This window comes from Cheilinus undulatus, linkage group 4 (genome assembly GCF_018320785.1).
Source record: "Cheilinus undulatus linkage group 4, ASM1832078v1, whole genome shotgun sequence".
Taxonomy (NCBI): domain Eukaryota; kingdom Metazoa; phylum Chordata; class Actinopteri; order Labriformes; family Labridae; genus Cheilinus; species Cheilinus undulatus.
This window is the reverse complement of record NC_054868.1, coordinates 40,691,014-40,705,417: the sequence shown is the minus strand read 5'-3', so window position 1 is coordinate 40,705,417 and position 14,404 is coordinate 40,691,014. Positions and strand designations below refer to the sequence as shown.

The following is a 14,404-nucleotide window of genomic DNA, read 5'->3' as shown; positions in this document are numbered from 1 at the left end:
TGTTAAAATATTTAGAGCTAAAGGTAAGGCCATTAAAGGGCCAGATAGTGCCAGCATTGTCTGACTATTTATTATGGTCTTTACCATCCCCAGCCTATCAACAACAAAGCTGGACAAGGCCATTTTTTCTCTTATCAGTGTCCATTATTTCCTTTAGTCAGAGGGGCAGTGGGCAGTGTTTTTGGAGCAAAGTGAAGACATCTATTAGGAGAAAACACCAGATTCAACCTGGACACAAGCATATCTGAAAATATTTGACACTTATTTATTTAAACTGTTAAATGTTGTGAACAAGATAGGAAACTATGTAATGGACTAACTAATCTTAAATAAAACAGACAACAAAACACAGTTGATATAGTATTTGCCTTGGACTGTTGTTGGTCATACAGTGACTTTAAAAAAAGTATTTTGGTTACAAAAAAATACAGAAAAAACAACTGCAATGTCATAAAAATAGCGGATTTCTACAAAGTAATGTCAATTAAATAAAAATATGTTATGGAAAATAGGTGACTGCATCAGTATTCACCCTTTAAAGTTACTGGCCTGATTCAACAGAGGTTCAGCCAACTGGTGCTAGCAGTCTCACTGTTAGTGAAATGGGGATCACCTGAGTGCAGTGAATGTGTCTCCGGTCATTGTAGTATAAAGACACCTGTGTCTGGAAAGTCCAGTCCCTGGTTAATCAACATTCCGGGCTACCATTACACCATGGAGACAAAAGAACACTCAGAGAAACTTGGAGAAAAGTTTTTTTTTTTTGTTGTTGTTTTTTTTAAATAATAATATTGTCAGGGGATAAAAAGAAAAAAAATCCAAGGATCCTCCAAAGTTCAGTTAAATCCATCATCAAGAAATTGAAGAAATATGGGACATGTGTAAATCCTCCTAGATCCGGCTGTCTTCACAAACTGAGTGACTGTGCAAGAAGGAGACCAGTGAGAAAGGCCACTTATGACTACTCTGAGGGAGTTACAAGCTTCAGCAGCTGAGATTCTGCATACGACAACTGTTGCCCGGGTCCTTCACCAGCCAAAGCTTTGTGGGAGAGAGGCAAAGAGAAAGCCACTGTTAAAGAAAACTCTGATTAAATCTTGACTACAGTTTGCCAGAAGGCATGTGGGAGACTCCATGGTCAATTGGAAGAAAGTTCTTTAGTCTTATGAGACCAAAATGGAGCTATTTGGCCATCAGACAAGACGCCAAACAAAAACACACCATTCCCACTGTGAAGCACGGTGGCGGTAGCATCATGCTGTGGGGATGCTTCTCGACAGTCGGCCCGGGGAATTTTATAAAGATGGAGGGTAAGATGGATGCAACAAAATATAGGAAAATCCTGGAGGACAGTTTTATTCAGTTTGCAAGAGAACTACAGCTCTTGAAGAGATTTATTTTCCAGCAAGAAAATAACCTGAAGCATACAGAGAAAGCTACACAGAAATGGTTTAAAGACACCAAGGTGAATGTTCTGGAGTTGCTGAGTCAAAGCCCAATCCACACAGACTTAGTGCTGTGATTGCAGCCAAAGGTGCATCGACTAAATACTGACTTGAAGGGGGTGAATATCTATGTACTTACTTTACATAAAACATCCTATATAATTCAAAATACTTTGTAGAAATCTGTTTTCACTTTGACATTAAAGATTTTGTTGTAATGTTTTTGTAAAAAGAAGACAGATTATATATAGATGAGGATTGATTTATAAAACTAATAAAAGGGTAAAACATCCAAGGGGATAAATACTTTTTACAGGCACTGTACATTTCAAAATGCCCTCATGCCAAACAGGTTTACAAATACCCCAGTAATGGCAACCATGTTGGTTGTTGTGTAATAAGGGGCCAAGGTGCTGGGGAAAAAAAAGAAAAAAATACATTTTTAATAATGTTGAAGTAGCTGTTGTTAAAATTAGTTTCCAGTGAACTTCACTGGGTCAAATATAATTTTCCAAATAAAGTCTCGTTGGAAAGCCATGGCTGTTCCTAACCAGCACCACACAAGCTCAACAGGTGCTGAGTTATGACTTCAATCAGCTTATGAGATAAGTCTTTGATTATGTAAGCAGATCTATGCTGCATGTGAAAATCCACAGACGTGTAGGAGAGGCATGTCTGAGGGCTAACAGGGTGTTGGCTGTTTTTACTCACCTTGAAACAGGTTTCAGAAACAGGCTGTTCCTATAACATCACTCAGTGATCAAAAGAGATTTATCAACATGTTTGAACACATATGCAGGTTCTTAGTATGGCTAAGAGGAAAATATGCCACATCTAAAAAGAGCACTACAAATGAAGTAGACTTTAGAAAGAAAAAGAGGGAGAATTCAAGAGGTTTTACATCTTATTTTTGAGTTCAAATGCATGTGAACATTACAGAGACTTACAACATCATGAGATGACTTATAAAAAGCTAGTCTTGCTTCCTTCTTAAATTGCCAAAGTGAGATGTCCTTCTTCACCTGTGTATGCACAAGTCAATGCATGTACATAAGGGCGCGTTAGGAATGTGGGTATTGATTTGTCTTCAATGCCCCGGGAGTAAATTTAACCTTTGATAACACAGTAGAGGAGTTCTGCAGATTACTCTTAGTATTTTTTTCTGCATAATTTCTGGTGAATCTTTTTAATATTCTATATACACTAACCAATCATTTTTGCAATGTATACCTGTTCAACTGCTCATTAATGCAAATATGTGATCAGTCACACACCTGGCAGCAACCAATGCATTTAGGCACACAACATCTCAAATAAGGTCAACATCTGTGCACAGGCTGGGATGTAGTATTGAATGGGGTGCAATGTCTAATGTTAAAAATTATTCTTCATATGCCATTGTTTCAGTATTTTTGCAGCCTCTCTCTAACTTATGCATTTGAGAATATACTACAATAAGCCCTCACACAGGCTCAGCACATCAGCAGTGGTTATAGAATATTGAGTAAAAAATCTGAAAAGGTAAGCGGTGTTGTTTGAGCATCTTTATAGAATATACTGCTGATGAATACAGTCAAAAGAGCAGAAACAAAAAAATAAACATACACTATATGGACAAAAGTATTTGGACACACCTGTTAATTTAGGTGTTTCAATCAGACCTGCTGCCACAATTGCTGGATATTCTAGAGTCAACTGTAAGTGATATTATTAGAAAGTGGAAGCGTTTAGGAACAACAGCAACTCGGCCACGAAGCAAAAGACCAAGTAAAACCACAGACAGGGTTTGGCAGATGCCCAACTGCATTGTTGCAACTGTGACGTTGGTGGTGGAGGGATGATTGTCAGAGTTGGGTATCATTTGTTTTTTGTTCACCGATGTTAAATTTATACTTAAGCACTACTTTTGTGGTGTTGGTGCCTAAACAGTGTGTGACTTCTGAAAAAAGTTGGCAGCTGAAAAAAAACTGTCTCTGTATCATAAATGATTCAGAAATACCTTAAAAGATGCCAACAGAACATATAAGTAAAGGAGATGGGTGTGTGCTTTATAAAGTGAATGTGTCAGTTGCTGTTTCTCAAAGCCAAGGAGGGATCCTCGAACAGCCATTTTTGAAGGTTACTGCGTCGTCTACTGCCGTTGGACAACTATTCCAATGCCAAGGACCCTCTAAATTTTTCCAAGGAATGAGTCCTTCAGAGAATTTCTAAGGATACACACAGGAAATACCACCAATCCAATGTGCACAGTTTTCCTTCTCTTCAAAGATGAAAAAAAAAATCCCAGAAAAACAGCCCAAAATCTTTTGGAGAGATCTTCAAGAAAAGAGGAAGCTGTTATAGCTACAAAATAGCCAACGACATATTAAAGAATATATATTGTAATACTATAACATCAACTGCCAAGCAATCATTCAAACAGAAGAAGGTATCATCAGCATATTGACTTAATTACCTGGTTATGCTGGGTCTGTAAAACATGTCTAAAAGTAAATATCATGTAAATGAACAAAGCCTGTAACATAATTTGTTTTTAATATTTAATCTACCAATAATGTATCTCATTTAAACTGTTTAATTAGGTATGATTCAAAACAGCTGTCAAAATTTATCCGAGTTCTAAAATAAAAATATTCAGCTGCCTGATAATACCACAGGTATCCAAGCTTTTTTCGCCGTTCCTTTCTGACCCTCCCAGGCTAAATCACCACATTGTATGTACACAATGTGGGCCCGTGGTGACATCATTCCTTCTTTTATGTTGGTATGAGGTTTCAGCCTATTCCCACACCACAATGGGCCTCTGTCAGAGATAAGGCTGTTTAGTGTGGGTACATCCTATCTCTGCTCCCGCGACTTCCGCCGAGGCTCCTTTGCATCACGTACTTGCTGATGAAAAAGCGTTGTTTGCATGCAGAAGGGAAGGAGGAAGACAGGAGATACGGCCTGTCGAAACCTCACAGATATCCATCGGAGTGATGAGAGCAGCACGGCAGTGATAAACCAACTGGATGAAAAGATGGATTTTGATGTGAGACACAGGTCTAAGCAGACTTTAAAAAAAAAAGAAAGAAAGAAAGCTATGACACACGGCTAACACAAAGTCTGGAGTTTGTTTTCAAAGGGAATACAGTGCATACCAAAATGCCTGCTGGGCTCATCTGTGTCAAATATTTGCTTGGGTGTGGAAAAGTGAGTCTGTTTTTACTCTGTTTCATTTTCACTCTTTCGAAACTAACCCTTTTGCCTTGAAAACAAAACATAGCCAACATTTTCCATCTTAAAAATTCATGATCATGCCTAGATCCAATCTAGAGCCCTCATTTGTAAGCTTTAGTACGATTTAGTAATACCAAATGACATTGACAACTGCTCTAATACCAGGGCAACAAAACTAGAAATCCAACAAATCCAACATTTAGTCATTTCCTGTTATCAGTAAATGTGTTATTGTGCAGGTGTTTGCCTACAAGAAGACACGCCTGTTTCAGGAAACATGCATCTGGTTAAAGTTGCAGCCTTTTTATTATTTTAAACAGCTGGAATCCAAATAATAAGCAAAAACCAATAAATAGACAGCCCTACAGCACACACACCCCTCCACAATAACCTTTTTGTCCAATTAATTTTCAATGCAAAAAAAAGATGCAAAACATGCACCAGCATGTGCTGCTTGCTCTTAGTACAACAGTAAACACAGGCACCCTGCACTGCACAGAGTTTTTTATGTCAGTGACTGTCTTTACCATGATGCAGGAGCACCTGCAGACATAACTCTGGTTCTGGTTCATTCTTGAACAACAGAAGTGGCTCAACCTGATTCAGTTACAACCTCTGTTCTTTCACAATTCTCCAAAGAATAAAAAGGTAAAACAACACTGAAAGTTTACTGGGGAAAGGGGTTGTTTTTGGTTGAAAAGTGGAGTGCAGGTTAACAAAAAAAGGGGACATCCTAAACCTCCAGACTAGGCTACATACTCAGATTGGAATACCTATTATACTGTTACAATCATAAAATTCCATCAGTGTTAAAGTAAAAGCATAATTCACAGATAAAACACCCTGACATTTATCTTTGGGATATAGCCTGTAACAAAATAAAAGTTAACTAGCACAAACTGAGGCTGGAAGAGCTGCTAACCGAACCAAAATAAACATGCATAGAAGAACCTCAATATTTATCTCATGGCTAAAATGTGATTAAATGTCAACAAAGAGTAAAAGCAAAACCTGGAAACCTCACAGTGTGTCTCAAATTGCATGCTCCTGTTAGTCTACTGTGATACAGTACAATTAACTTCAGCAGTAGGCTACACAGCACTTAATCACAGCAGGTTAGCATTGTCCCAAATCGCTGACTGTTTTTTGCATTAAGGCCGTTTTCCCACCTGATAGTCCGACTACTAGTTGCACTCTCAGACCAGAGCAGACCAGAGTTTGAATGAGCTTTCACCAGGGTTTGTCTAAAGCTGACAAAACAGCTGTGGTGTGAATGCAACCTTACAGGGAAGTGACAACGGTTTAACCACTTCTATTTGCTTCTTCTACTTCATTTTTGACAGCAAAAGCGTCACAGAAATAAGGTGATTACAACCATAACTGATGGCTATTTTCACTCACTACTGAAATAGCTTCACTTGCATTTCATATTAACATTATTCACTTCAATAAAATGATTTTGCCTTAAATGCCTTTTTCTTGATTGAAATGTGCTGGTGTTGCTAATAACATGTTAGCTAGCTAGCTAGCTAGTTAGCAGATGCTAACATTATCTAGCACTAGCATACTACAGTAGGATACATCATTGAGGGTGAAAAGTGTCCATCGTTCCACGCAAAGTTTATGAGTGCCCCAGTATAGTTGTTATAGATGTTTGGTATGTAGCTAAAACAACAGTTAGCCAAAACTAGCAGAGGCTAAGAGCCTGGGGGGCTGCTAGCCAAACCAAAATATCAAATATGTCTAGAAGAACCTTGCTGTTTTTCTCATGACTAAAATGTGAACAAAGAGGAAAGGGAAACCTGGAGACCTCACTGACAAAAAGACTGGAAAATCACCACACCTAGCTTTAGCATGCTCATGCTGCCTTGTTGTGTTGCTCTTAACCTGTCTTCAGGTAATGAGAATTTGTCTTTCTTGATTTTCCGTTGAATCAAACATGGAATACACAGTATTGTTAACTGAGATTTTAAAGTTTTAATAGGGGTCTTATGTGAATCTTAGACAAACTGGCTGTTTCTAAAGCTAGGCTAATCAGCTACATTTAGCTAAATAGCTGCTAAAACAACAGACAAGAAGGGTCTAAATCATCTTGTGTAACTTTACAAAGACAACAATCAGTGGATTTCTCCAAACATTGAATAAACATTTCTTTCAAAAAACAATGAATAAATAAAACATTACTGTGTAACTTATCTCTTGGATTAACTGTTTACAAATAGGCTACTACTAGCTGTTAGCTACACCACAGGGTCAGTGTGAGGAAAGAGGGGAATGTGGGGCTAATCCCAAACACGGGACAAAGCTGAGCCGGCTGTGTCCGTGGTGGGAAAGGAGAAACACAAACGCACAGAGAGGGAGATACTATTTACTACTAACATCACAAGTTTTGTCACGCTTACTCTTTATTTAACTGGATTACTAGAATGACAATAAAACACCTGATAACTGTACCTTGATAATTATCTTGAAGAAGGCTAGTTTCTTGTTTGAACACACTATCCAGTAGCCTTACATTGCTAAAAGGTGATCTTAATCTGAGTTCGGAGTAAACTTGTGGCCTCTTCCTCTAGGCTGCTACATGTAATGACATTAGTGTGACCATTATTCACAGTCTAGCATGTTATGTTGAAATCTCACAGAGATCCTGGGTCATGGACCATAACATTGATGCTACTCAAACTGACACTGACCATGTGCAATTAGTATAACCATAGATGACTAATAAACCACACATTACTCAAATTCTTCAGAAATTACTTATGTAACAGATGGCTTCATATAAAATGGGAAATTATATGCTTCTTTTGTCCCACAGTCTTTGGAGAAGAACTGATAATAAAGAGCTACAGTTTTAAAGCTCCTGTAAGAAAGTTCTTACTGATTATAAAATGGATCAAAATGAATACTGATAACCCTGTATGCGATACAAAAGCAAACCATACAAGTGGCACTAAGATTGACAAGCTTGACATTGTTATTTTTAATGACTAAAACTGCTGCCATAGGGTAGGAGGCAGATGAAGGACTGAACTGCATGCTGCAAGAACATCTTTTTTTTGTTTGTTTGTTTGTTAGTTTAAGTTTTAGGGCCTTTTCATGGTTTTATTTGATAGAGGAAGGACAGTGGACAGACTCGGAAACAGGGAAGAGAGTGGGGAGAGACATGCAGTAAAGGGCCCCGTCTACATGGGTAGCGCCCATGTAGACGGGGCCAAAAAATGATGTTCTGCGCGCCCCAGAACCTCTTTTTTTTCTAAATATTTCCCTACCAAAATTTTGCAGTAAGTGTTACATTTGACTGCTGAAGAAAATGTGGCAAGATTGGAAAACAAATACGAGGTATCACTTTGTCCACAGGGGGCGCCAATACAGGGTAAACCAACAGCTACTCACAGAGCTTTATTTCAGACTCAATAACTATGGTTTGTTATATAAAAATAGGGCTGTCAAGGATTATATTTCTACATTGTGATTAATCTAGGAATTAAATATGTTCCCTGGGGTCTATTCCCTGTTCAGCTAAACGCCTGCTAAGATTGCATTTAACCAGCTAGTCTACAGAAGACAAAACAGTCAAATTTATAACAATTTCATTGTGTTAGCAGGTTTGATGTAAGCCTGATAGACTGTGTATAGTGTGGCTAACTTTAGCAGCTAGCTCTGCCAGCCTTCTTTTCTCTTTTCAGATCATAGGGTGCCTTGATATGTTGCCTCTTTTTACTTTGGTTGAGCAGTTAAATGTGAATATAACCCTCCACAGCCACAATACCACTTCATTTACATTTTCTAGTGAAACACCAAGCTTCTCATCTTTATGTCTAGCAAAATGCCAGAAGGCAGCACCAAGTAACTGAAGATACAGTGGCTACTAGTGGCAGGAGGCTTAGTTACAGTTTTGAAAGAGCTTTTTTTTCCCCACATCTTTTTGCTCAGGAATCACAGATTAAAATCAGCTTTATAGCTAACTCTGGCTTAACAGTTTTGTTTTGCATGGCCCCTGTCAAACTATACAAAAAAATAATCAGGATTTCAGGCCCATGTTTGCAAAAAAATGAGAGGGAATTAGTTTAACCAACTCCTAAATCTTGCTCTGGCTAGTTTGAATTAGCAGTTTAGCCAGCTAACCACACACATCCCTGCTAGGAATTGCTATAGTAAATTGCAATTAATCTATCTTTAAGGCATTTTGAAATTCCACTATTCTTTATATAAAACTGTTCTTGTTTCATTTTGGATTTTAACTACTGTCTTAAATTTAAGGTAATTGATAGACCTGCTGAAAGAAAATAAGGAACTTCTGGTAGATTAAACATTATGGTATGAACTTAACCACAGAAACAAGGAACTTGCAGTGGATTGAAAAGAAAATAAGGGAACAGAGAAAAACACACAGGAGCTGATGACACTGACTTGATCACTGAGCTCTCTATGAGGTTTTTTTTAAACTGAAATGAGATAGAGGCAGTGGTGGACTTATTTTGCACCACAGTCCCTGCAGGGAAACGTTGCAGTGACAAATGGGCTGAAAGAGAAAATAAAGCATGTGATTAATGTGATTAAGGAAATGAATGCACTAATTATGGACCTTAGTCACAATGTGAGTAATGCATTAATGCTATCAGCCCTAATAAAACTGAACCTTTTCTGTATTATCACCAAAAACTCATAATATCACAACTTGTATCATAACCATATTTATGTACCTTTAAATGTGGTTTTCTGCTAAGATTCACCCTCCAAAGACCAACAACAACTCTGTTCATATCTGAGTGCTGAAAAAGTCACTGGTGGTTTCCCAGTGAGCACCAACATGAGAGGCAGTTTAAAAACCAGCATCACTCTGTGAATTCATGCACACATTTGTCAAATACACTGACTGTCAGTAAAAATCTGACACAAAGAGACTGAGAGGGTTCAGCTGGTATCATGCGACCTCTGTGTGGAATTTCAATCACGTGATAACTCATGGCTGCTGATTTAGGTTGGCAAGGGGAATGTTAAATTGACCATGAACATAACTCCACACACATCACATGATAACAACTGAACTGGATCAAGGAAAACAGAGGATATTGCTAATCCTGTACAAGGAGCTTTACTTAAGTTTTCTTCTGTTGTATTTCTATTTCTGGTGCAAGTAATGATGTTCAACCTTAAAAAATCCAGTTAGGGATTCATGCAAGATATTAGTCTAAACATACTTGTCAACAACGGGCAATAAAAGTGAGATTATTTTCTAGGCAAAATTTTAAAAAATATATCAAAACTTCCTAAATATGAATATTTTGTGGTTTTTGATGGCTCTTATGGCAGCAGGCTGAAAATCCTTGTGGCCGTTTTTGGAGAGAATCACTTCAATTTGTTAGGTCAGCATGGGCTACAGAAAAAGTTTTGTAGCATTTATTTAAAACAAGGTATTTTCTGCCTTTAAAAGCTAATTTAAATGTACTTACATGCCTAGGAACCATCCAGCTGATGTTTAGACAGACACGCCGGGGGGTAAAAATAACCCTCCTGCAGCTATAAATCACACTAAGGTGAGTGGCTCCTTCAGATAGGGACTAAACAGCAACACAGTTTCAGCCAATCATGCTTGGCATCATAAAATAGCGTCAGTTCACATCAGGTGACAGTACCTGCATTGATTTCACAGGTGGAAGAGAACACCTGTGAAGGAATAAGCCTCACACAAGATGGCCTATCCTGAAACATTAATGATGTTTACAGGTAACACAACACCCCCAGCATGCTTCAGCCTCCCTCGCAGTGGCTATCCGAGCTCATTAGGTCTGAACATGGAGACTGCAGGTGAATCAGGACAGGTAGGCAGGCTGGACTCTACACTCAGACCTGCATGAGGCTGTGGAATAACTTTGCCAGGAGCTATCGACAACAGCACATGGATAGGCTGTGATATAGTCCAAGAATGGTGCTTGGAGCACTTCAAGTTACTGCAGGATTATGAAACCAGATCCAGTGGAAAACGTGTTATTAAGCAGTGGCACGGGTTGCAAAATTGTGAATCAAAGGGTGGGTCTGGTTTGTCTCTATGGTGAGACACAAAACAACAGTGGAGCAGAGTGGACTCAGGGTGTTTTTTTACACTTTTTTAAACTTTATAACAAATAAAGTTAGTCTTTTTTTCCTTTAAATCACCCAGTAAGCCCAGCAGACCTCTGGTTCACCCTTCTAACATACCCAACTCCTGCACCCACCCGCACTTGTCAATCAGACTCTGCAACTGTCACAGAAAGCAAAACAAACGCACACACATGGTCCACCATTTCCAGTCATGCCACTTTCGTGTTATAAACTAACTTAAGTTAAAGTACCGTTGCTATATACACAAAATTTTGTTTTTATTTAGTTTTCTTCGTCTTACCGTGGGACGGATCCTCCGGTTGGACGAGAAAGGCGCACGGTAGTTTGGAGAAGCAGCGTCGATCAGCAGGTCTAGCCACCAACGCTCTCTCGGTATGTTTCGTCCTCTCTCAGGGTTAAATAGCCCAGTCCTTCGTGCTCATAGCTACTCAGTTAGCCTCTTTCATAACAGTAGGTAGAAGTATTCCAGTCACTGTGTGAAACTGAGCTACTTAACCTGGTCCTCGGCGTACACACTCATAGGTGAAGCAGCACTAATCCCCATGCAAAGGCTCCTCCCTCAGGGCTCCACCAGGCCCACATCACTGCTGGAGAGCTTCGTGGGTTTTCTGACATCGTTTATTTTTGTCTTGTCGTTAACCCCCCCCTAAATAAAACAAACAGAAAACATGTAAATAGCGTAAAGAAGACGTTAAACTTCTACAACAGCCTGTTCCCAACAGTGTTCCCAAACTTTTACTTATAATAATTTCTTGACACGATCCTGTATGCTTTTGAGCAAGACAGGGTTGCTTTTGGATTATTTTACCAGGAAATATTCCGAAACAACACATCAGACCCAGAGGTTTACTATATATGAGACGTGGATCGTTGCAGTATATCGCCACCTGCTGGACTCAATGGCGAACTACAAGGAGAGGATGAGTAAGAGCCTTATGACAAAGACAAATGAAAAAAAAAACAATTTTGTTCCCTGTCGAGTTGCCCACGAAAAAAAAAAAATTCTTTAATGTTCATTTTTATACATTTAGATTTATTGTTTTATGAAAAGTCTTTAATTTTAACATGTTTGAATGGTTTTAATCAAATTGGATCATTATGAGTAATTCCAGACAGAAACCGTATAAGCCTTTATAAAGTTTTAAGATTATTATGTTTCATCAAGGTAGACTTACAGGATTATTTTTTGTTATTTTGTTGTGATTACAGACCATTAACCATGTAATTAGTTTTTCTGACCTTTATTGTTCTTTGTCATGCACATACTCTTTAAAAATGAATGGTGTATACTGATGCTCCTTGAAGGATATGCAGCACCTATCAAAAGTATTCACCTCCTTGGGTGTTTTACCCTTTTCTTGATTTCACAAATCAATAATGGTCAATATAATTGTCTTTTTTGACACAAAAAAATTACAAAATACTCTTTGATGTCAAAGTGAAAACAGTTTTCTATATAGTAATGTCAATCAAACAAAATATTTAAGGTAAAATAAGTGATTGCATAAATGTTCACCCCCTTTAAAGCGACTGAACTAATTCAACAGAGGTCCAACCAATTGGTGCTACACAATTAATGAAAAGGGGATCATCTGAGTGCAGTGAATGTGTCTCATGTCATTGTATTATAAAGACACCTGGGTCTGGAAGGTCCAGTCACTGGTTAATCAATATTACGGGCTACCATTACATCATTAAGAAAAAAAGAACACTCAAGGCAACCCATAGAAAATGTTATTGAAAAGTAAGTCAGGGGACGAATACAAAAATATTTCCAAGGCATTGAACATCCCCCAGAGTTCCGTTAAAGCCATCATCAAGAAATTGGAGGAATATTGCACACGTAAATTCTCCTAGATCAGACTGTCCTCACATACCGAGTGACCGTGCAAGAGGAAGGCTAGAGAGAGAGGCCACTAATACACCAATGACTACTCTGAAGGAGTCACAAGCTTCAGCAGCTGAGGTGGGAGAGACTCTGCATATAACTGTTGCCCGGGTTCTTCACCAGTCAAAGCTTTGTGGGAGAGTGGCAAAGAGAAAACCACTCTTAACCCTTTATAACCATTGTGCAAGTCCGCCAGGATATATTCTTACATTTTTACATACTGTAGTGCCATTTTTGGGAGTATTTTTATTTGCTTTACATCAATATAACCCTTATATCCCAAGTTTTAATAATATGTTTTGACTTATGTCTTAACTACTACAATAAATTGCTTAAAAGTGCAATAAACCTTAAAAAAAATGAAAATAGTTTTTGTTTTTTTTCCACATATATTTCAAAATACAGAAATTGCACAGCTTTATCCCTCAAATTTGTAAATGTAAAAAAGTTGCACAATATCCTTTGGAACCACAGGAAATTTATTGGAGTCTGTACACAACTTGCTTTTTGAGATATAGTCAATTTTGTAACCTGTAAAAAAAAAAAAAAAACGAGCCAGATGAGTAGTTGGACTCTTCATCCAATGCTGTAATTAGTCTGAAAGCTTCACGCAAGCTCTAGAACTGTTTGGTACAACCGGGGTTTTGTGAATCCATAACTACATATGTGTGGAAGTGTGTCAGAGGTGTGTGATGGATGTCTGGTGTGTGTGGGTTGTGTGTCTGAGTGTTTTTTTAAAAGTAGGGGTGAAATGAGAGCGAGGGCGAGTATGTGTGCAGGCTAAGTTCTTCAACGGACAAAAATACAACTCCCGGGAAAATACACCACTTCCTGTTGTTGGGGTGGGGAGCCTATGAGGTAGGGACACTTAAGAATCATGTGACAGGTCACGCCCACAACATGATGACGTTAATTTCAACATAGGAAGTGCTGCAAATACCCATAGTCTCGTTTATAAAGATTTTTATCCAACAAAAAAAGCGCTCTGAAACATGGCGAATGTGTGAAATGTCACTGCAACTCCTCAGGTTTTATATGCAAAAAGAATGATCGATCTATCTTATCTGGTTTTGAATTTACTGCCAATCAAAAATAGATATACTTATGGTAGCGCCGGCGCTACACTGGGATCTATAGGGTTAAAGAAAACTCAGATTCAATCTGGACTAGAGTTTGCCTAAAGGCATGTGGGAGACTCCATGGTCAAGAGGGAGAAAGTTCTTTGGTCTAATGAGACCAAAATGGTGCTTTTTGGACATCAGACAAGACACCAAACACTGCACATCACCACAAACACACCATCCCCACTGTGAAGCAGCACCATGCTGTTGGGATGCTTCTCAGTACCGTCCCTGGATGGCTTGTTAAGGTGGAGGGTAAGATGCATGCAACAATATATACAGGAAATCCTGGAGGACAATTGTAGGTGGATCTACTAAATACTGACTTAAAGGGGGTTGAATATTTGTGCAGTCACTTATTTTACATTACATATTTTTATGTAATTCGCATTACTTTGCAGAAATCTGTTTTCACTTTCACATTAATTTCTTTTTCTTTTTTTTTTTTTTTGTCAAAAAGACCAATTTTATTGACAAGGATAGATTTATAAAATCAATAAAAGGGTAAAACCTCCAAGGGAGTGACACTCTTCTATAGGCACTGTAATACAGGCTATTTAAAGCCAGACAAACTGTCTCTTTAAGGCCTATTAAAACACAATTAAGACTCCACAATGTAAGGAAAT

At 38.4% G+C, this 14,404-nt stretch overlaps 1 protein-coding gene across 1 annotated transcript in view; it reads right to left on the bottom strand.

Annotated features, from left to right (window-relative positions):
- The window catches only part of fhip1aa (FHF complex subunit HOOK interacting protein 1Aa), a 53,300-nt gene extending 41,969 nt beyond the window's left edge, over positions 1-11,331 (bottom strand). Inside the window, exon 1 of the mRNA XM_041784721.1 lies at positions 11,050-11,331. The gene's annotated coding sequence lies outside the window, so the exon portion shown is untranslated. The remainder of the gene's footprint in view (positions 1-11,049) is intronic.
- Positions 11,332-14,404: the final 3,073 nt, after the last annotated feature.